Raw genomic sequence first — 24,750 nt, forward strand, 5'->3', positions numbered from 1 at the left:
AGCAACAATTAGCCAGAATTTGTCAAGAAACCAACTTATATTGGTATCAGGCTCTGCCCATGGCTTTGCTAAGAATTAGGGTAAAACCACAGCTCAAGGAAAAACTGAGTCCCTTTGAAATTTTGTATGGAAGGCCCTATGGAACAAATGTGATTCGCAATGACAGTGTGGCTCTGGTAGGGCAAAGCTATCTAATAGATTATGTAAAACATTTAGGTCAAAAATTACAATCAATACACACTACCATTGTTAATTGTAAACCCCCACCACCTGATAAACCCTTTCATAATGTGAATCCGGGGGACTGGGTTTATGTTAAGTCTCTTTCAGGAAATCCACTCCAGGAAAAGTGGGAAGGACTTTATCAAACGTTGCTGGTGACTCATACAGCAATTAAAGTACAGGGAAAATCGACTTGGATCCATTATACCAGGACCAAACTTGCACCAAGACCAGAGTGGGAGACAAGAAGAACAGGACCTCTGCGCCTTCAAATACGAAAAATCAATACAACATGATCTGGATCATGCTAGTGACACTGGTAATTGGGGCAGGTGAATGAGACCAAAATGCATACCTTCGATTAATGGACAGTTATAAATACAAGCTGCTGCAGTTACAAAATACAAACATTGCATCAGATCACTTTAGATGACACTTCTTGAGGGTTTAAAGAGGTATGGGACAAACTTATAGCATGGTTAAACAATTGTTTGTAATAGTTATTTGTATTTTTGCATTGTCACTTGCTGTTTGTATTAGTAGTTATTGTTTTATAATATTATGTACTTAGAACTGCAATGCTTATGCTCAATGGCAAAAGTATAAACTTAGATATAAAATAGAGAAAGGTATTTACTTTCATGACATACAAGATTTGTAAAGAATTACAAATTACAAAAGAAAAGGGGGGATTGAGAAAGATTCTCTGAGCTTTTGCCCCCCCTTCCACCAGCACAGGTGCCTGTCTGTGGCTTCCAGGGCTGAAGGCTGAATTCTTAATTCAAATTCAAATTGTAGGTAACAGCTCTGGCCTGATGGCTTATCAGCTAAGCATGCATTTGAAACCAGCACAGAAACCGCTGAATCATCCCATGAAGGACCTTCACCTTGGAGGGGGCTTTGGGGGTCTGCAAAGACCACCAGGACATACGGAGCATGTGTGGTGCACATGCTAATGATATTAATGACTTCCGAGAAATGATTTGTATAACCACTCCTATCCTGAAGAATGTAATTAATATTCATGATTTTACCTCTAACGCTGTGTCTTTGGGGTACTGAGGTATGTGTGTTTGGTGGAAACAATTCCCCACACATCCGGTGCACCGAATAAAGCAAATACCCACTTCTCTGACTTGGTCTCTGAAGTGTCTCTGAGCTCGATTGGGGCGAATCACAGTGTTTACACACTGTCAAGCCCTTCTCTCTTTTTCATGCTGCATGAGAAAGACAAACTGAGGTGGTGATGGAATTATCTGCTGCATGTTTCCTAATTTCAGGTGTAGATTAAAAAGTGTACCAAGTAGCCATTATTAGGAGACTGCAAAACCAACCTGTCTTAGTTTAGAACAATTTTACAGGGTGCAGACTCTGAAATGTTATCTCCCCTTAGTTTTAACCACTCCCCTTTCAACAATAAGGATAGACAAATATGAAGAGATAAGTGAAAAAATAATAGTTTACTAAAAGAAAAACAGCAATAACCTCTAGATACAAAGGTGCTAAGTTACGTGGCACTCTCCCCGAGAACAAAGAAAACAATATGGCCACCACCTGGACAGCCCAGTGGTCTAGAGGACAAAGACAAGATGGTGGAGAAGCCCCCTTCCCCCAAGATGACGGCTGCCATGGCAACCCATGTGGCCTAGAGGACAAAGACAAGATGGCGGAGAAGCCCCCTTCTCCAAATCATGCAGCCGAGAGAGAGAACAAAGGAAAACAACACAGCAACCAAGCCTCCACAGTTCCAGAACTCCCTCCCCGCCCTCAAACAACAACAGGACCGGGAAAAAACAAATCCTGGGAAAAACAAAAAACCCTGGAAAAAAATATTTTTGTCCAAAAGGCTCCAATGCTGCTGAAATGCTGGAAGAAACTTCCCAACAGTTGCAGGGCCAACCTCCCTTCTGTCACAGAATCTGCGGGAAAGAGAAAAACCCTCCAACAACATTTTTTAACGTTAGAGAGTCAAGGCATTACTTTATTATCTGGCCGGGATGTTGTTCTGGCCAGGATGTACCACAGAAATCATCTCATCCACACATAGCCTGGGTGTGCAGAGAGAATCATTCCATGATACATGGCTTTTGCTCGATTTCTCAGATATTTTATACAGTAAAAATACATAGGGAAGTATTGGGTCAGTGTTCATTAGTTTAAAGTTGAGCAAACTCCCGATATTCAGTCTCTCATTGGATCCGAATTTCCTTGCCTCTGATGCTAATTAGATTCTTCATTCTTCAGTTTTTTCTTATCAGTCCTTTCCGGGCCAGGATGTCTTCAGCCCTGCTGGAGGTGGCATCTGGGGTAGCTGTTTGTAATAAACCACCATGTCCTGCGGATGTCCCGCGGATGTTCTGTTAATGGCCTTTATCTTTCTGGTTATCTTCGGGGTCACTCCCAATCTGTTGATATGCTGAGTCCATCAGACCTCATCTGGTAGAACAATGCCCTGAAAGAAACCTAAAATTCCTTTTCCTGGGGTAAAGACAAACAAAACCTTTGACTAAAGTTACACAAAATTTTTAACCTGATATATTTTCCAACACTTCTGTGGCTTGAAACTCAAGGATAGTGTCTCCAATGCTGCTGAAATGCTGATTCATATGAGGCAGCTTGAGGCAGAGGCTCTCTTTCTCTTTTCTTGCTGAAAGACCTTGCAATGTGATTAAATTAAAATTATAGTGAGTTTGTTGTATTTTATTAAAATAAATTTTAAAAAAACAACTGAAAAAAAAAACTATCAAAATTCAAATCAGTAGTAAAGACTTAGAAGTGATGGCTTCTTTGAAAAAGTTAGTTTTCCTCTCTTCTGTCTGTCTGCCTACAAAGGTGCAAGGAGCACAGTTGCCTGTCTCAAATACTGTCAAGCTGTCCTGGTTCCAGTCAGGACAGAGTTAATTTTTTTCAGTAGCCTGGAGGGGGCATGACTGGGCTCTGGAGGTTATTCTATACCACCTCATGTCATTGCTGGGGGCAGGGGAAAGGGCCCTCTTATGGGGAGAAGGGGTTCCCTCTGGATGAGAAAATATGGCAGAGGGAGCCATCTGGTATTATCTATTATTGTGGAGTTTTTCCATGTGACTAATTTCTTTTCCTGTACACTCTGTTATTAATATTGTTGCTGTTACTGTTCATATTCTTATTGCTGTTTCCAGTAAATTGTTCTTATCTCAACCCGTGATCTTTGCCTTTGGTGCCTTCAACTCTCCAGCCGTCTGCAGTGGGGAGGAGGAGGTGAAAACAGGGGAGCAAGAGAGAACAGCATGTGGTTTGGAGTTGGTGGGGGCACTGAATTGGGGAGCAAAATTCCTAAACCACAACACAAGGCCACAGAAGGAACTTGCCATAAGATAAGCCACCACAGTGGAAACTTGAGATAAATACAGAAGGGAGGAATTTGCAACAGGAAGGCACTAATTCCATGCCTGGCAAGGCAAGATCTGGTTAGCACATCTTTGTTAATGCATCCAGACAGTAATTCCAACTGTGGAAAAGGGGGGGCAACTGCTCATACACATATCACCCCAAGTTATGGGAACAGCATCTGTGACCACTCTGTGATACTCAGAACTCGGACTGTATAAAGGTGGTACCCCCAGAAGAATGACTCCAGGACCCCCAACACTGAGAAGCCTGGGGTGAAGAAGGACCAATGGGATGCCACTGAATTCATGGGTGGTGACTGTCTTCTGCTTGATCTCTCTGATTCGCCCCAATCGAGCCCAGAGACACTTCAGAGACCAAGTCAGAGAAGTGGGTATTTGCTTTATTCGATGCACCAGGTGTGTGGGAATTGTTTCCACCAAACACACACACCTCAGTACCTCCAAAGACACAGTGTTATAGGTAAAATTCATGAATATTCATTACATTCCCCAGGATAGGAGTGGTTATACAAATTACTTCTCATAAGTCATTAATATTACTAGTGATTTCTTGTGCTCAATGGCAAAAGGATTCCTTTTGCCCTCTTTTATCTTGATAAGATTAAGGGAATCCACAAGGCCAGAACTGACGGGCTCCGTGCTGGTGGAAGGGGCAAAAGCTCAAAGAAACAAGAATGGTTGAAGTGCAAATAGATTTGGGTTTTCTATTTGACTACTCCTTTCTCAATCCCCCCCTTTTCTTTTTGTAATTTTGTAATTCTTTATAAATCTTGTATGTCATGAAAGTAAGTACTTTTCTCTATCTCATATCTAAATTTGTACTTTTGCCATTGAATATAAGCATCGCAATTCCAAGTACATAATATCATACAACAATAACTACTATTGCAGACAGTAAATAACAATGCAATAACACAAATAACTATTACATACATTTGTTTAAGTTAGGATTAACATAATTGCAACAGCTAGTATTTATAACTGTACATATTCTCCTCTGGCATACAGCAAATCTATAGTTAATTGTGAGATGCTCTTAATCTTGATTTGCTGTGCTTTTATGGCATCTGCAGTGGCATTCATTATGGTCTCTACAGTGGCAGAAAGATTCTTCTTTAGTTCACTTTGGGCCAGGGTATAAATTACCTGGCAAAGCTGTGAAATCTGGTGGGTCTATCTATTAGTATAAAAGTTTGGAGTAAGCCCTGTTAGTTGCGGAACAACACTAATGTGGAGACATACTGGTCTTATTGCACAGTGACTTTGTAATCTTAAGGGCAAAACTTCATGGGCACTGTGTTCATATATTTAATATCAACTCTGCCCTGGGGGCACTGGCTAACTCTTGGGCTTTGGTCTTACCTTAGTTTGATTTTTATTTTACATATTAGCTTCCTTATAGGTCTAGAATTTTGAGCAGTTATTTTGAAGAAAAAGAAGAAAGAGAGAATCTATAGAAATTCTAAGAGGAATGTTAATTCTTTTGGCTTTCTTGGGCCCTCCATTCCCCAGCGGGTTTCTCTGGAGTCAGGGATAGGGAGAATGGAGCACTGCCTCTGCTGTGTGCATGGCTGGCCCCACTATAGGGCTGGGCTTAGAGCTCTGTGGAGCACTGCCTCTGCTGTGTCCATGACTGGACCTCACTGCAGGGCTGGGATGCTCTGGGGCTGAGGTAAGGAGCAGTTCACTGTCTCACCAGGGCAAGGCCTGACCTGCCCCTTCCCCACACACAGGCATCTTGAAGTGTCTCAGAGACATTAATTTTCCCAGTTTTTGGCAGCTCACATCATGACTCCAGACAGTGATCAGGACCACTGATAGCTTTTCTTGGTTGTAAAATGGGGTACTTTTTTGCTCACCTTGGTGGAATTTTTAGCAAACAGAGCAGAAAGGAAAGAGGAAAGCATAAATGATAACTGTCTAAGACTCTCATACTGTTAGTTTTTTGCTTGTGATCTTTCCCCCCCTTTTTTCTAGTCAGCTTGCCGAAGTGGGGTTTGAATTATTCGTTCTCTTTTCCCTTTTGGTGGGAATTTTAGCAGACAGAGGAGAAAGGAAAGAGGAAAGCATCATATGAACGGTATCTGCTATTTTAAATTTAAAATTATCTTTTAAATTGCAGAGCCCAAAGCCTGGCAGATTGGTCTATGACTTTAAGCAATTTTTCAAAGGCAGTATTTTCTTTTTGTGGGGCTTAACATTTTCAAACACTGGACAAAAAAATATGCATTAAACAGCAACAGTTAGAAATACTTAGTAGAATAGCCAGCCATCCTTTTGAAACCTTTGCATTTTAAAAATAAAATTATTTTGTTATTGTTATGTTTCAATTTCACAAATTTAGATTTAAGCTCATATAGCTTTCTCTTTTTTTTCTGGCTTACTTACCCCTTTGCATCTGAAGCCATACTTGCCATTACAACTATTATGAGGTTTTGCTAGTGAAGCACGGAATTGACTCCACAACTCAGATAGTTATGAAGTAGGTATGTGTTTATTCCAGCTGGGGTGCATGGGGGGTAGCCCCTCCAAAGGCATGTACACACTCAGCAGCACTTCGCTAGGTTTATATTAGGTTACAGATTACATATGCATAAAGTTAGACAAAGCCCCTATACATATTCATTACCTATCCCCGCTTTGTATTATGAGTTCAAAGTTCATTTAAATATGCCCTCGCAAGCGCAGTGTCTTCAGATTAATTGTGGGCAAGGGTCCTGATGATTAATTATGACATGGTCCATACTCTTCATCACGATGAACTGTTCACCCTGTTCCCTTGTGCATGCTCCCTTGGTCCTTGGTCCACGTCCAAGCCTGAGAACCGACTCATACCGGTCCTGGGGTCCAAGGGCGGGATGCTCGGTTACACTTGGTGGTTTCTCTCAATTATTTGGCTCTCCTCTCTCCATCCTCCCCGATACCAGGTAGGCACAAATTCATTACATGAATAATAAATGGATCGCAGCTGGTATATCTTAGTAAATCATTATCCAATCTTTGGCTCTCTATCAGTTCAAAAATATTATTATTACTATTATCCAGCTTCTAGTTCTTTTACATTAGTAATTTCTATTTTACCCTAAATCAGTCCCCCCTTTTCTATAAGATTAGTAAATTCTTTTACTAGTAAATGAAATCTTCTAGCAAGCTTCTGCGATAAGTATCTCTCAATGCCTTACCATGTACATTCGATAAGGTAGTTAGAATGGATAGCCTCTTTAACATCCTACAATTCCAAACAAATAGCAGAACAGATAACACAAGACTAATACCTACCAAAATCAGTAAAACAATTATGGGGTGACATAATGTATTAAGGATACCAGTTGCAGTAGGTGACCATCCAAAAAGCACATCCCATCAGTGGTGATCTGCATCCTGTCTGGCTCTTTGCAAGACTCTGCTTATTTCCTCTGTATCATGGTGAATGGTTATTAAAATTTTCTTTCCACTTTTTTGGATTCCTTTCAGGATGTTAATTAAGTCTTGGTGCTCTACCAATTGTCTTACCAGTGTAAGGTTCATCCCAATAGGTGTTGATGATAAGTCATGATACATTGCGTAATTGGATTTTATCAACTGATGAGATACAACTGGTGCCAAATACAGAAAGTCACACCCAATGATCTTCACAAAATTACAAACACAAAAATTAGAACGATTCCTAACATCCAAAGTAACATTGTCATTATCTATTTCTATGGAAACACACATTGTTCTTAAACAAACACAACCCTGACCAATATATACAAGTACTGTTTTCTGGCTAGTATCCGGGTGAACTTCAAAGTGGCAAATGCTTTGCTTCACGTCTAAGCATATATCTTTGGCGTTAATTGTGTTACTCTCACAGATAAACCCTTGTTATTCTCGTGTAATGCATGATTTTATATTTACAGTTTGCCATTTCTTGTCAATCATCCAGGTCCATGCTCTGTGTTCAGAAGGGTAAAGCACTGCTCCATCATGGTTTAATCCTAAAGGAACAATGGGATGTATTACATAAATTGTGGCATTGCATATAGTGAGTACAAAGGCTGTAGCTGTATTAGTAATTGGATCATAGGTGAAGTTTACTAGAGTCCACCAAGATTGGAGTTTCTTTTCCAGTTTGGTAGCATTATCCCAAACAGCTTTTCGTATTTCAATAGGGAAAACACCTTCATTACCTTCCCTTATAATTAAAGAGGCTGCTGATTGCATCCATAATTGTGCTTGTATGCAACTAAGAGCAAGGGACACATTATTTTGAACTGCTCCAAGTGCATCTAATATTAATTTATGATCCTGATTGTTAGCCTTTGCAAGATCTGGAAGTACCTTTGAAATTTGCCACTGACCATTTCCTAACGCTACTAAAGAAGATTGTAAAGGTTGTTTTAGTCTTGTTAGGTCGCCAGTTGTGGTAGCCAATTTATTCATTAGTATCTCTGAATCAATCTCATTTAAAATGCCCAATCCCGTTCCTAACACTCTGTTGTAACGTGTGTCCTTCCTGTCCCTGACCCCGCCCCCCTGACCCCTTCTGACTGGATGTGAGTCAGGACCGCCCCCCATCCCTAGAGATAAAATCCCCAGCAAGATCCAGAACAGCCTCTTTGGTTCTGGACTCATATGGAACCTGTACCTTCCCTCGCCTTCCCTTCCCCCTCCCCAGTCTCCCCACTCCTCCCCTGTTTTCCTCAATAAAAACACCATGGAGACCAGGAACCAAACAGCTGCCTTTCTAAACCTGCAACGCTTCTACAAGAACCGTGTCTGACCAGCCCCACAGCTCGTGGTCATGGAGTGACAATCCTGCGTGTTGTAGTTCTGGGGCAGCCCTCCCCCCCACAGCAGGGGAGAGCTGCCTTCGGGTTCTGCACTGCATCAACACTCCAGTTAAATCTCTTCGTGTTCTGGTCCTGAAGAGTCCTTGCCTCTGTAACCATGTTGTCCAGCCTTCCAAAGATGTTTTTAAAAGAGAGGAGCAAGCTGGTTGAATTTCAGAAACGTTAATTTGCATCAGTAATTCTACACGCTTAAGAGACCATTCTGGGTTGAACAACAATTGCTGTTGGCCTGTATTTCTTATCACATATGGGCCAACTTCATAAATTTCTGGTCGAAGTGTTAATTTAGGAGGAATAGGAGTGTTAATTTGGGAGGACCCTTGTTTTGGTTTTGCTACCACATTCATTTTATTTTCTGAATCAAACCTAATAATGTTGGTTGAGTAGGTTTACATGTCCACTGGCACACTACATAAAAAGGATGAACCATAGTAAGATTAAACTAGCAGTCACTTTGCTCTTCCTTGCAAGACTTGGTGATTTCGACATTATTATTGCTTGGGTCACCGGAAGTTTTGTTGCTAGCCAATTTCTGGCGACAACATAAGGAGAACACACCTTGTTTAGCACACTCCCAGTCCTCAGTAGGACATAATCCCTTTGAAATGCCAGAATGAATTTTGGATGCCAGATTGAAATCAGAAAAATGGCCAAAGACTGTAATAGAAGAGGCTTTTTCATATTGAAAACCAGGTTCAATTTTCCTGCATCCTACCTGGTGTTGCGGTTTAGAGGATGTTGCAGCAGATTTTATCCTACAGCTTCTCTACCCAGCCCGGTTCAGCGCCTCAGTGCTCCAAACCCTCTGTCCCAGGGCTGGACACTGCGCTCTCACCGGCCGGGGAGCCATAAGGCTAACTCTGGGTCGTCTGCTTCCACAACCGGCGATGATAAAGGAGGCGAAGAGGGTCTATGCGTTGTGTCCATGGAAGATGTTTATTTGCATGGTGCAGCAGAGGCCAACGACCTCCCCGAGGCAGAGATGCCTCGAGGGCGAAGGCCTCACATGCACAGCCACATGTGGAGCATAAACACACGTGGAGCATAGACAGCAAGATGGCGGAGGGTAAGGGGTTTTATAGGGAAACAGAGAGGGGCAGGGACAGCACACAGGCCCAGTGACCTCTGGGTACAGGGGAGGTACAGGGGCGGAGTTAGGAGTACAGGAACCAATAGGGGAGACTCAAGGGAGTGGCCAGGGCCACGTGGGGTTAGGGCATAGGAACCAATAGGGAAAACTGGGGGCGTGGCTAAGACTATGTGGAGTAGGGAAGGCAGGACAATAGGTGACAAGTACAGTCGTTAAGAAAAGGGGTGTGGGGAACTTGCAGCTATTATCACAATATTAAGAAAGGGGTGTGGGGAACTTGCAGCTATTATCACAATAACCTGGATTTTTTCATTAATGATACCAGGTAGAGTCATGACCCACTCATCTCGATTCCAAGCCCATTGAGGTGGGTGGTAAATTTCATCATCATGCATTACAATCATAGCCAAATCCGGATGGCTGTCTGTAGGGTACTTTCCCTGAAAGCTGGAATGCCCTACAAGGGCTTGTGACCAAGGCCATCCAGTATTGCCCTGGTCAAAAGTACCTCCTTTTCCTTGAAGTATGGTTATAACTGTGAGAACACCAAAGAGAGTAACTTTTCTAATTGCATTCATTTTACCTGGGTAAATTTCAATTTCAGTTCATTATCGTTAGAAGCCACTTTCCAAGGGGTCTCTGGAGCCTTCTTCACTCGAGTGTGATGAATCCAGGCGCTCTGTTCTTTGATTTTGATCGCAGTGAAAGTGGTAAGGAGTACTTGAAATGGTCCTTCCCACTGTGGCTCCAAAGTTTTCTCTGTAAGAGACTTAAACATAATCTCCAGGTTGAATGTTGTGTACTGGGCTGTCTAGGCCCCGACTCCGAGTTCCAGCCACATGATTTTCAATTCTCCTGAGTTGCTTACTCAAGGCCACCATATAGGTGGTCAGTGTTTCCTCCCCAGCTTGGCTGGATAGTCCTTTCTGTACTCCATATGGTCTCCCATAGAGCATCTCAAAAGGACTTAGTTTTTCTTTAGTTCTGGGTTTAGTTCGGATTCGTAACAATGCAAGTGGAAGAGATTGGGGCCAGGGTAAATTGGCTTCTTGCCCCAATCTTACAATTTGTTGTTTGATTAGGTGGTTCATTTTCTCCACCTGACCACTTGACTGTGGGTGGTATGGGGTGTGAAGCTCCCAATCTATGCCTAAATGATGGCTAACTTGCTGTACCACCTTCGAGATGAAATGTGGTCCTCTATCTGAGGACATTGTGGCTGGAACACCGAAGCATGGTATTATTTCTTGTAACAATACCTTGGTTACCTCCCGGGCTTTGACAGTTCTAGTGGGAAAGGCTTCTGGCCATCCTGAAAAGGTATCTGTTAATAACAACAAATATCGATACACCCCTTTTCTTGGGAGTTCCGAAAAATCAATTTGCCACTGCTGTCCAGGCCCATTCCCTTTCCCAATTTGGCCCAATTTTGGTTTGGGGATATTTTTAGGGCTAGTCTGGAGGCAAAGGTCACACTGTCGGGTTACTTGTGTGATGGTAGCATATAAATTTCTGGCAATAATTCTTTCAATTAAATATTTGTGTAGGGCATCTATTCCCCAATGTGTCTTTTGGTGTTCTGTTCTTACTAGTGCCCACACTAAATGAGAGGGAATGACCAACCTCCCCTGTGCAGTAATAGCCCAACCCTCTTCATTATATGACCCATTCTGATTTTCAATTAGTTTTCTGTCTTCTTTGTTATAGGTTGGCTTACTTTCTAGGGAAATTTGGCCACCTGGAATTAAAGCCCCTTCAGTTGTCACCTCACCTTTTGCTGCTTCTTTTGCCTCTTTGTCTGCCAGATCATTTCCTTCCTCCAATTCTGAGCTCACTTTCTGATGAGCCTTAATGTGCATGATTGCTACCTTTTCAGGTAGCTGGACTGCTTCCAACAGCCGGGTTATCTCTTGTGCATGTTTAATGTTTTTTCCTTGTGAGTTCAACAGTCCCCTTCCTTTCCAAATGGCTTTGTGTGCATGTAGAACTCCAAATGCATACTTTGAGTCTGTATAAATGTTTATATTTTTCCTTTTGCTATTTCCAAAGCACGGGTTAAAGCAATTATTTTAGCTTTCTGGGCAGAAGTGTTTATTGGAAGGGGTCCAGATTCTATTACCTTTTTGCTGGTGGTGACTGCATACCCTGCATGTTGCTTTCCACTGATGACGTAGCTGCTCCCATCAGTAAACCAGGTCTCTGCATCATCCAAAGGTGTATCTTTCAGATTTGGACGACTGGAGTATGTGGCTTCAATGGTTTCCAGGCAGTCATGGTGCACCTGCTCCCCATTGTTTCCACTGAGGAAAGAAGCTGGGTTGACAATGTTAATGACCACTATTTCCACATCGTCCTGCTCCACCATGATGGCTTGGTATTTCAGAAACCTCTGTGGAGAAAGCCAGTGTCTGCCTTTCACTTCCACCATTGCAGACACTGTATGAGACATTAGTACAGTAATTTTCTGGCCCAAAGTAAACTTGGGTGCTTCTTGGATGTTTAGCACGACTGCTGCGACAGTCCTGAGGCACTCCAGCCACCCTTTGGCTGCTGCATCTAGTTGCTTAGACAAATAAGCAACTGCCTATTGATATGGGCCCAGGTCTTGTGCTAGTATTCCCAGGGCAATCCCCTGTTTCTCATGAGAAAACAGAAAAAATGGTTTACTCACATCTGGAAGTCCCAAAGCTGGAGCTGACGTTAGGGCATTCTTCAGTTGTTTGAAGGCCCTCGTGGCCTCCTTTGTCCACTGAAGATCTCTGCTTTCCTTTTTGATGAGCTCATACAAAGTTTTTAGAAGGACCATATAACTAAGGATCCAAAGCCTACACCATCCTGTCATCCCCAGGAAAGTCCATAGCTCCTTTACAGTTTGGGGTCTCGGGGTTTGGCAAATGGCCTCTTTCTGGTCTTGTCCCAAAGTTCGCTGCTCAGCACTGATTTCATAGCCCAAATAAATTACTTTTGGTTTTATGACTTGGGCCTTTTTCTTGGACACCCTGTACCCTTGGAGCCCCAGGAAATTTAGGGGGCTTCCCAGGATTCCAGGTCTTTTGATAGTTGATCCCCGAATAGGGTGGGACTGTTCTTGAATCCTTCAGGCAACACCATCCAAGTGAGCTGAGTTTTGCGTCCGCTTTTGGGATTTTCCCATTCAAACGTGAATATTTTCTGGCTGGCTTCATGGAGAGGGAGGCAAAAGAAGGCATCTTTCAAATCTAAAACAGTAAACCAGGTTAGTTCAGGTGTTAGCTCAGTTAGTAGTGTGTAGCGATTTGACACCACAGGATCGAGGTCCTCAGTTATTTTGATTACTGCCCTTAAATCTTGTACCACCCGATATGGCCCATCAGGTTTGCGGACTGGTAAAATGGGGGTGTTGAAATCAGATTTGCACTCTCTCAATAGCCCTAGCTGTAAAAAGTTTTCAATCACTGGGCTAATTCCTTCCTTGTCTTCTTTCTTAAGGGGGTATTGTTTAACCCTGACTGGTTGTTTCCCTTCCTTCAACTTAATTTGTATCGGAGGTGCATTTTTAGCTCTTCCAGGTATGTTTGTTGCCCATACCCCAGGGAATACTTGATTCATAATTTCTTCACTAATTTCTCCCTCAGCCTCTGTGGTTGTTAGCATTAAACTTAGTATTTCAACATATTGTTGATCATTTACCTCCAGAGTAATTTCCCCATCTTTAAATGAAATGGTTGCTTGTAACTGTTCCAACAGATCTCTGCCCAATAGGGCTTTTGGAGATCTGGGCATGTACAAAAATTTGTGAATACCCCATTGCTTTCCCAGTTTATACTTTAAAGGTTTGCAAAAATATGCTTTTTCAGATTGACCAGTTGCCCCTTGAACCATGATATAATCATCCCCCACCGGCATTAAAGCTTTATTTAAAACCGAATATGTTGCCCCCGTGTCCACCAAAAATTCTATTTCTTTTTCTTTTTCCCCTAGCTTCATTATAACCAGTGGATCTGCTAGGGTGGAGTCCTCCAGTCTTCTTCAGTCTTCTTTCATGTGTGCGATGACTGGTCCTCGACCCCATCTTCTTTGCTGGTTGTTCTGTTTTCTTTTTGGACATTGGCTCTTCCAATGACCAAATTCCTTACAGTTAGCACACTGGTCTTTACCTAACTTAGGTGGGCCTTGTCTGGGTGGTCCCTGCCTGGATGGTCCTTGCTCATATTTTTCTTTTCTTTCTTCTCCTACTATTGCTACTAACTTTCTCATTCCTTGTTTGTACCCTTCTTCTCGATAGATAAATACCCTCCATGCTTCATTTAATAAGGTCTCTAAGTTTCTCGCATCCGCCCCCCAAAGCTTCTGAAGCTTGTGTCTAATATCCCCTGTAGATTGCCCCCAAAACAGATTTACTAACTGCTGTATTCCTATATCAGATTCAGGATCTAATGTAGTGTGTCGACGCATGGCATCTCTCAGGCGATCTAGGAAATCAGGTGGTGGCTCGGAAGGACCCTGTTTAATTGCATATAAGACTGACCAATTTATGATTTTAGGAATGGCCCTTTCCATCCCTTTTGCTACCCATTCCTGGTAATCCTTTAATTTTTGCCTTTCTGCTGACCTGTTTGGATCCCAGTGTGGGTCTTGAAGTGGAAACTAATCTTTTACATCTTGGTGTTGTGTTTTATAAAAGTCCTCTGCCAAATCCCCTGCTGTTTTTAAAATTAATTGTTTTTCAGTTTCAGTTAATGCATCCAATAGCAAATGCATGTCACTCCAATCGGGATTGTGTTGTTTAATTATAAATTGCAAACCTTTAGCAGTACCTACTGGATCAGTCCGATAATTTTTGGCCACCTTTTCCGATGCGTCTAGGTCGATTGTAGAAAAAGGTACCTTAATCAGCACTGCTTCTCCCTCTGGTCCCACTGCTTCCCTTAGGGGGGCTTGTAGCACCTGTTTCCTGGTCCGAGATGCGACAGGGCTGTCTGGGTGAGAGGGAGTTGGAGTCAATGTTCCTTCCGAGTCCACATCATCTTGTTTCCTAGGGGGAAGCTTAAGCAGATCAGTTAAATCATGTTCTTGCATTTCTTGATAAACCTTATCTGATTTTATACACCGCTCTCTAATGCTACAGGAGGAGCAACACCTCTTAATTTTTCCCCTTTTGTTTTTGTCTTCCTTTTCAAGGGCTAATACCATAGGGTTGGTGGGAGGTCTAATCCCACAATCTCTTAGCCATTCGGGGTGATTTCGAAGAGAGAAAAACATATCAGCATAAGAGACCTCACCCCATTTGCCTTCCCGTCTTAAAAACAGCATTAACTGTAATAGTGTTATAGTCTAGAGACCCATGTGGAGGCCACCTAATTCCATCATCTAGCTTGTACAAAGGCCACCACTGAGTTGAAAATTTGATAAGAGTTCTTTTATCTTCTGTACCTCCACTCCCTGCAATTTCCTTCCAATATGCTAAAACACAGCCAAGTGGAGTTGCTTTAGGAACCTCTTTGCTTTGCCCAGTTCCCATTTTATCTATTTCCTTCTCTTGGTTTTATCTCTCTTCCAGGCAAACCTCTTTTCACACTGCCTTACTGTTTTTTCCCAGTTTTCCTCCCACACTGACCAGATTTCAGGAACTAAATGACTCTTTCCACACACTAAAGCAATAACAGCTGCTTCTGACCACTCAGTCACAATAGTAACAGTGTCTCTTTCATTAAGATCTCTGCTTTTCATTTCGGCTATCTTATATCGAGCCTGAATTTCGGAATCCTCACACTCTGGACACCACTTCGATCTCAAACGGAACACACAGTACCACTTTCTGTGACATGCAGCACACTCACACAATGCCCAAACCTTACAGTAATTATTTTTACACTCAACACAGAAAGGTATTTTTGGCATCAAACAAGCATCTCATTTATTTCACTCAAAGCCAAGCTGGTACGAGAGAGAGAGAGAAAAAAAGAATCAAGATTAATTACTGAGAGGGAGGAAGGGGAAAGAAAAGGAAAAGAAATAAAAAGGCAACCACTCTTTATATGCTCCTATGTTCACTAAGTAAATTAACTCAATATTCTACAATTCCGCTGTTAAAAAAGAACTTGGTAATTTTGTCCACACAAAACTTTTATAATGTACCAACTTATTCTCTTTACAACCTGCACAGTTACTCTCTGACAGGTCAGTAAACATAGTATCTCTTAAGTCCGCAAGCCTGCAAACCCACTAATCATACTGTGGCACAGCTATATTCTTTTGATGTAGTCACCAGAAAAAAAGTGCCTCTAACTGGCCACGGTAAAAAGTTTCTCTTCATTCACTTACCACAACAATTTCAAACAACTGCATACACTCACTCACCCTAACACAACAATAAAGACTTAATACAACACAACAAACGCTATTACGACCACAACAGCAAAGTACAACAAAAATTCCAAAAAACCCACACTCATACACAAAAGCTAATAAGTCACAACCATACCCAAATATTCACTTCTATTAGACCATTCTTCACACTTAATCAATTTCTCATTTGCTCGTGCAGACTAATCTGCACCCCACACACGTACACAACACCGGTGTTAACAATACTTCAAACTAGTTCTCTTTCAAACTAGTTTCCTTAGGAATCCACTCGACCCACCACCAGGATCGCTTGCGGCCGCTCTATCGGACAGCGAATCCCCCCCTTGCCAGCTAAGGACGACGAATTACTTCGCCGATTTCCCTTAGCCAGCCCTAACCAGTCACTTGCAAGCTCACCACTCAGGGACAATGCTGAGCACAGGACGTCTCTCTGTGTCTTACCAGCAGCCCTACCCAAAACACATACCATTTCTCCGCTGTAGCAGGTGGTCGTTGTTTGCCCCCGCAGTGAGCGGCCAAGGAGCGGAGGTCCTCCAGGAAAATCCCGGGGCGCGCCTAGGATGTCAGCCCCTCAGTCAATCCTGCAGCCAGGCAAATCTTATCCACCTGGGGTGCCAAATGAAGCACAGAATTGACTCCATAACTCAGATAGTTATGAAGTAGGTATGTGTTTATTCCAGCTGGGGTGCATGGGGAGTAGCCCCTCCAAAGACATGCACACCCTCAGCAGCACTTCGCTAGGTTTATATTAGGTTACAGATTACATATGTATAAAGTTAGACAAAGCCCCTATACATATTCATTACCTATCCCCGCTTCGTATTATAATGAGTTCAAAGTTCATTTAAATATGCCCACGCAAGCGCAGTGTCTTCAGATTAATTGTGGGCAAGGGTCCCGATGATTAATTATGACATGGTCCATACTCTTCATCACGATGAACTGTTCACCCTGTTCCCTTGCGCATGCTCCCTTGGTCCTTGGTCCACATCCAAGCCTGAGAACCGACTCGTACCGGTCCTGGGGTCCAAGGGCGGGATGCTCGGTTACACTTGGTGGTTTCTCTCAATTATTTGGCTCTCCTCTCTCCATCCTCCCTGATACCAGGTAGGCACAAATTCATTACATGAATAATAAATGGATCGCAGCTGGTATATCTTAGTAAATCATTATCCAATCTCTGGCTCTCTAAATCAGTTCAAAAATATTATTATTACTATTATCCAGCTTCTAGTTCTTTTACATTAGTAATTTCTATTTTACCCTAAATCACTAAGATAGCTGACTGTGGATAACACTGTTCTGGAAATACAAAAAGCAAAACCATTTAATGTGTTTCATTTTGGCGATGCAGCTTTTAACCTTCTTTGTCTGGAGTTTCACATTAGAGAGGAGTCTCCGGCCATAGATCTCACAGTAGTGAGGGAAGTTAGCAGTTCGTTTTGCTTCTGTGGCTTGAGTGGCTCCTTGTCTCACGTCTGGACACAGCTTTTTATCTGATGAGGACACACTGAAGGTTGTTAAAACAAACTTGCACAGTGATAACACATGTTAGAGTGGGGAGAAGGACGAATTCTTGCCTCTTTTAACTCCCTATTGGAAATTCTTATACAAATCAAGTCTCTAATAAATGAGAAATTAAGATCTAATGAACTAATTTTTAACTCTTGCAGGTTAATAAACCTCTTTTTTCTTATAATTTCTTAAATGCATGTATTACTCTATATGCATATTTAGAATTAGTAAAAACATTCACTATCCTGCCCCGATATAGTTTGCAGGATTTTACAAGCACTTACAGCTCTGCTGCTCGAGCTGACCATGTGAGAGGCAATGTCTCACTTATTTTAACTCTCTTTCATTAATGATAGTGTATCTTTCAAATTGTTCTCTTCTAGTACTCTTGAAGACTTACTACTAAACATATTCCTTCCCCAAGGTTAGGGAGTGCTTTGCGAATCTTCCCTAGCCTGGGTCTGGAGATTTATTACTTGAATGCTGTGCAGTCATATGTTTTCCTCAACCCCTTCAAGGAGGCTGAGTCAAACCCTTTCGTTGTTTTAGTTCTAAATACTCTTGTTTTACTAAACAAGATTCACAGTACAATAACTGTGCTGGTCATCTACTCAGATGCTCTTTGAGTTGATAAATCTTTAGCTTGGTGTGAAACTTATGAGGTACATTCCTATTCTCAGCCCTCGAGCCTCATTTACTATCAGAGCTTTGGCTGCACAACTGTGCAGATAATGCAGTCAGCCTCTGGCTACATTCTGAGACAATGAACAGCTGCCAGCCACCGGATCTGGCAACTTACAAAATTAGCATCAGGCCACTGTGTTCTCCAAAAGTGGCTGCTAAATTTTCAAAGCATGGGGAACAACACTTTTTGCAAAAGTTACTTGCCATGACAACAAACCATGCAGAGAGGACTGAACCCCCTTGGGGACTTGAATTAAGCACACATTGTCACGTTCTTGGCTGCCTGAACAGCCCACACAGTGGCTCAGAGACACACCTTGTCCACACCTTCCCCTCAGCAGTTCTAAATTTTTTCTCTGCAGCAGTTAATTTGCATTTTCTCTAAGGCAATTTGTCTGGCTCCTTGAAGGCTAAAGAACTTAAAAGCACTTGAGCAAACCTTTGTTCAAAAAAAACCAACAACTCAGAGTAACCCAGGCAGGAGACTTTAACTCTGAAATAGTTAATTACAAAATTTGGTATATCCTTTATACAAATTAATTTTCTGAGGGTTTTTACACATGGAACTTTAGGGGTTTTTGTTTTGGGTTTTTTTTTTTTTTTAACTAAACTAAATCTTCGTGTACATCAAAAGAATTTTAAATTTACCATGCACTTGTATTTTAAGCACAATAACATTTTGGTAGTTATTTCAAATAGAGAATAGCCAATTATACTATTACTATTGATTTATTTTCAATATCTATTATACTATGTTCCTTGAGGCTGCCCACACTTTTGGGTTTATTTCAGCACGACTTCTCAGGCAAAGCTACTACGGTGTTCATTTTTGTAGTTCTTCACAATATTAATGTGCATTCCCACTTTAGCTATCAAATTTCTTTCTAGCAAATTACAATTACAATTAAGAACAAACAGAAATTTATTCATTTCAAACTTATTCTTCACATTTACTAATAGTGGCTGAATAAGGAGCACACTTCATCTTTTCCACTTGCCTCTTGAATATTTGACGATTTTCTAGACCCACCTTAAAAGTTATTAAGGGCTTCTGTGTGGGGCATCCCTGGTATAATGGGAGCTCTTGACATTCTTAAAAATTCATTTTTATTAATTGCTGGACTTTTTCCCCCTGAGGATTCAGTTGTTTCTACAGACATTCCTGCTTTCAATGACTCTCTGCCCTGCAGATAGCAGTCTGATCTCTTATCAGCCGCTGCTCTGATCGGCTTTCTCTTGCTGAGGAGGGAATGCCTTTGCCACGGCCTGGTGGCTGGCCCTGTCTCCTCTGCCACAGGGGCCCTGCAGTTTATTCTTTTGGGGCTGTAATACCTTTGGCATCATCTTTGCCTTTGCATTTTCCTTATTTTTTTTCTTACATACATCTACTGTATCTTTCTAACCAGTTCATTCAGGGGCTTATTTTGCCCTTCCTCTATCCCCCACCTCCACTACTCCCTGGGGTGCTCATTGTCCCACAAAGTCATTCTGGTGACCCAAACAAAACTCTTAACAGACAATCCACATTTTCTAGACATTCTTTCCACAGTATCCAAACACAGCCCTTTCCCCTTCTATGCTCTCAGCAGGCACGGCCAGCAGCACCATAAGTGACCAGGGTGCCCTGCAGCCTCATGGAGGCCGGGAGGCCACAGCCGCCCTGCCCCAGGGGGCGGCAGGGTCAGGACTGCCTGGTGCTGAGCTCGCAGCTGTCCCACAGCTCCACCTTGGCTCCACACCTCCCCACAGGCTCCCAGTCTGTGCTTCCAGCCCCGCACCTCAGCGCTCGCTCTTGCCACTCCGAAAGTGGAGGATACAGGGCACTGCAGCTCGCCCTGGGTCAGCTGCCAAAATTTTAGGCAAGATGGGGGAGGGTGCTGAAAAACTTCTCTTCCTTCTTTTTCCTTCTTTTTTTTTTTACTCTATTTACTTGCAGGCTCTTTCTACTACAACATTCTATACAACCATATTTCAGCAGCTACACACAGAAGTTCTAAAGAGGTACTTATTAGATTCAATTAGTTATTTTTATCTCACCGGTGTCCCCGCATAATATTATATGCCGGCAAAAATACAAATTAACACAGGTAAAATTTTGCACACACAGTACATGCACACACATTCAAAAAATTTCAAAAGCACTCGAGCAAATAGAAAATATCACTTCCACTCACAATTAATACAAGTGCACTAAGTTTAAGTTTCACAACTGTTTCCACACTCAAAACACAGGATTTCAAAAGCAAAACCAAATGGAGCAATATTAGAAAGGTGGTGGGGTCTGGGTGTTCTCAATTCAGTAGCTAAAACCTTTCCCTTCAATAATACAATCTGCCCACCTCCAGATACTCCAAACCAATGGTTTATATATGATTTATACTCATTCACTCTTCGCCACTCGCTTTGCTTTTCTCTGGCCGTTTCTGTCGCCAGAGAACGGAAACACAGATAGAGCTCCACTCTCGCTTCGTGTCGGAGACACATCTCGTTCATTCCCACTCACACAGTAACAAAATAATGACACAGTAACACAGTAACAAAATAACAGCAGACAGAACAAAAATCACAGTATGGTGTAATACAGTGAGGTCCAACCCCCTTAAAGGTACCTTTCACTATAGCGGGGTCCAACCCCGGGGATCCAATCCCTTGCTCGGGACTAATTTTGGGAGACCCAGTCTCAACCCACCCTCAGGGACTAGCACCCCGGACCTGCAGGCATTTATTTTAAAAGTAGCAAATACCTTAATTTGGTGCAGATGGTCCTTAGTCTACTCCCGCCATGAGCCAAAGGACAGCTGAGCTCCCCCTGAAAATTCAGGGTTGCGACTGGGAGGTCTGCTTACCCCAGGATCCGGCAGCCGAGCAGAGTCAGGGTCCCATCTGGGGTGCCAATTTGATTCGCCCCAATCGAGCCCAGAGACACTTCAGAGACCAAGTCAGAGAAGTGGGTATTTGCTTTATTCGATGCACCAGGTGTGTGGGAATTGTTTCCACCAAACACACACACCTCAGTACCTCCAAAGGCACAGTGTTATAGGTAAAATTCATGAATATTCATTACATTCCCCAGGATAGGAGTGGTTATACAAATTACTTCTCATAAGTCATTAATATTACTAGCAATTTCTTGTGCTCAATGGCAAAAGGATTCCTTTTGCCCTCTTTTATCTTGATAAGATTAAGGGAATCCACAAGGCCAGAACTGATGGGCGCCATGCTGGTGGAAGGGGCAAAAGCTCAAAGAAACAAGAATGGTTGAAGTGCAAATAGATTTGGGTTTTCTATTTGACCACTCCTTTCTCATCTCTCTCTCTCTCTCTCTCTCTCTCTCCACCCTTTACTCTTTTCTATTTCTTTCTATCTCTCTACCTCACATTTATTGTTCAATAAAATCCGTATTGCATATGGTCTCATTTGCAACTCGGTCAGAGGCATCTCTCACTAATCATATCTTAACAAAACAAAAGGCTTTTATTCACTGTAAAGTAGGTTTAAAAGAGAAGAAAAATACATTTGACTAAAGTATCCAGGGTTTTGAAGTCTACCTCTACTGGGAAACAGAATTAATAGTTCCATCTTGAGAAATAAAGGATAACACCCAAAATGGAGAAACAAAGGAAAGCCAAACCTGTTTCTTATTTTTTCACAACAGTAGAGTGTGTGTCTGCAGTCTCAGTGATTTTGTTAAAATATAGAGCAGCCTTCCAGGATATAGTTTCAGTAGATCAGTCAGCTCCTTAGTGCTTGGCATTGTGCTTGTGCTTCTAATTAGAGCATGTTTCTCCTCAATATAGGTGAATCCTGTTTTTTTTTTTTTTTTTTATTAACATAATCTAATCTAATTGTCTGTGAGGTAAGTTGTGATTACCCTGGTGTCCTGGTTCTGGCCAGGACAGGGTTAACTTTTGCAGCAGGCAGGAAGGGCATAGCCAGGACTCTGGGGTTATTCTATACTACCTCATGCCACACACAGGGGAGTTGCTTCTTTTACAGTTTGCCAGGGTGTACGGTTGGGTAGCACTGGGTTCCACATGGTGAAAAATCGCATGTGAATAATTTGCTTGTCTTGTGCACTCTGTTATTAGTATTGTTGTTGCTGTTTGTTTTTCTCATTTCATTGCTGTTTCCAGTAAATTGTTCTCATCTCAAGCCATAATCTTTACCTTTTTGTGCCTCCCATTCTCCTCTCCATCCCGCCATAGGGGGAGCAGAAGTAGTGAGCCAGTGACTCGTGGTCTGGGGTGTTTTCGGTGGGAACACTAAATTGGAGAATACCATTCCTAAACCACGACACCTTGTATTTACATTTATATTTCAACTTTTTGAGCCTAGTGATCACTTGTTTTATGCTGTACAAATGTAATGCATGGTTCTTTACAGTCCTTCCTAGCTATTACCAGTTCTGTCCTTGGGAATTATGAAGAGATTCCACTCCCAGGTTTTTTTTCACTTTAAGATGCAATGAAATCTTTTGGGAGAGTCAGGAATTCATTTTACCACTCTTCTGGTCCAGTTTCCGAAACTCTATGAGTTGACATTGGGCAGGCAATATTAGGTGTGAATAAACACATCTCTGAAATTTTTAGGTCGCTCAAACTAATTCTGAACGAGACATCAAATCAAGATTAATTCTCATGTGATTGTATGGTGTTTCCACAGCAGGTCCTGAAATATAATTTTAAAATGTCCAGCTTTTCCTGACTGTCATAAAGATGGGATATTCTGAGAAATAAGCAGCTGTGATGTGATTTGAAGAGTCCATCTAATTTTGATGGACTGAATGGAAAATACCATCTGACATGATGACAATTAAAAACATTGCTAGTAGCTTTCTCACGTTCCTCTTCTTTTTCTCTCCTCGTACCTCTCCCAGTTGAAATGTGTGCACTTCCTCTACAGTCCACACTCTCAAAGAATGTTTATTTTATTTCTGTGTTGTCTTAACCTTTTTCTTTCTCTGTGAGTAAGGTAAAAGCATTCAGAAATGTCTCCTAGTTTTGCTATTGAATTTAACAGTATTTTAAGGATACATTAGGCAGAATTAATGCAGGCTCAAAAAGCACAGGCCAACTGGCAATTAAATGCTTAATTATTTTGTTCTTGACTTTTTATTATTGAAAATATTTAGTTTTGTAGTCATGAGAGATTGAGCCATATATATTTTCTTCTTCCTCAGATCTATCCAAGTTTGGCTCTTTGCTGCTTATTATAAAGAAGCATAAAACAAATCCAATCACATCGTGTGTTTGTTTTGTGGGTTGGTTTTTTTTTTTTTTTTTTTGCTGATATTCAGTATTAACTTCTGGGTTTATATTCATGGCAAATTAGTTGTACAGTGTTTATTTTGAATGATGTCTAAAACATAGAATTGCATGGAATGCGCAGATTGAAACAGTAGCCCTTGTCATTCCATAGTCAGGACAAGGTAAAGGATATGAACTTAAATCCATTCAATGACATTCATGGTATATAGAATGATAACTCTCCATTATTGTTTTCTAATTATTGTTAACATTTTTGAAGTCACATTATTGCTTGAGACCAAACCAAGCTTGACCCCAAAACACTCGATACACTAATTTTTCACTTGAAATGTTTATCTGAATGTACTGCTGTATTGGGTTTGTGTGGCAAGGTTTTGGTAGCAGGGGGCTACAGGCGTGGCTTCTGTGAGATGCTGCTGGAAGCTTCACCTTATGTCTGGCAGAGCCAATGCCAGGCAGCTCCAAGACAGACCCACCACTGGCCGATGTCGAGCCAATCAGTGATGGTAGTAATGCATCTGGAGTAATGTATTTAAGAAGGAAAAAAAGTTATTGCACAGAAGTAATTGTGGACAGAGAAGAGAGAATAATATGTTCTGCAGACACCAAGGTCAGTGCAGAAGGAGGGGAGGAGGTGGTCCAGGTGCCAGAGCTGAGATTCCTCTGCATCCTATGGGGAAGACCATAGTGATGTCAGACTATACCCCTGCAACCCATGGAGGAGACCCACGCTGGAGCAGGAAGATGCCTGAAAGAAGACTGAACTTGTGGGAAGCCTGTGCTGGAGCAGCCTGTTCCTGAAGGACTGCACCCCATGGAAGGGACCCATGCTGGAGCAGTTCACGAACAACTGTAACCTGTGGGAGGAACTCATGCTGGAGAAGTATGTGGAAGACTGGTTTCTGGGGGAGGGACCCCACACTGAAGAAGGAGAAGGACTCCTCTCCCTGAGAGGGAAGCAGCAGCAGAAACAACTTGTGATGAACTGACCCTAACCCCCATTCCCTGTCTCCCTGCACCATTGGGGGGAAGGCGGTAGAGAATCGGGAATAAAGCTAAGCCTGGGAAGGAGGGAGGAGTGGCGGGAAAGTGTTTTAAAGATTTGGTTTTACTTCTCATTATCTTTCTCTGATTTGATTGGTAATAAATTCAATTAATATCCCCAAGTTGAGTCTTTTCTGCTCGTGATGGCAATCAGTGAGTGATCTGTCCATGTCCTTATCTCAACTTATGAATCTTTCATTGTGTTTTCTCTCCCCTGTCCAGTTGAAGAGGGGAGTGAGAAAGTGGCTTTGGTGGGCACCTGACATTTAGCCAAGGTCAAACCACCACAATTGCCCTTGAAATTGTTGGCAAATTTTAAAATGTCTTCCTTTGAATTGGACACTTGACAGTGAATG

At 42.1% G+C, this 24,750-nt stretch overlaps 1 protein-coding gene, 1 long non-coding RNA gene and 1 pseudogene across 8 annotated transcripts in view; 2 read left to right on the forward strand and 1 right to left on the reverse strand.

Annotated features, from left to right (window-relative positions):
- Positions 1-24,750, forward strand: part of LOC146425627 (uncharacterized) — a 449,835-nt gene that overhangs the window by 377,400 nt on the left and 47,685 nt on the right. The window lies entirely within an intron of this gene.
- LOC146425634 (spindlin-Z-like) overlaps positions 1-24,750 on the forward strand; it is a 134,314-nt gene that overhangs the window by 81,282 nt on the left and 28,282 nt on the right. The window lies entirely within an intron of this gene.
- LOC146425635 (uncharacterized) lies at positions 6,110-8,399 on the reverse strand (annotated as a pseudogene).

The sequence above is a fragment of the Lichenostomus cassidix genome, chromosome W (genome assembly GCF_008360975.1).
Source record: "Lichenostomus cassidix isolate B80296 chromosome W, HeHo_3.0, whole genome shotgun sequence".
Lineage (NCBI taxonomy): Eukaryota > Metazoa > Chordata > Aves > Passeriformes > Meliphagidae > Lichenostomus > Lichenostomus cassidix.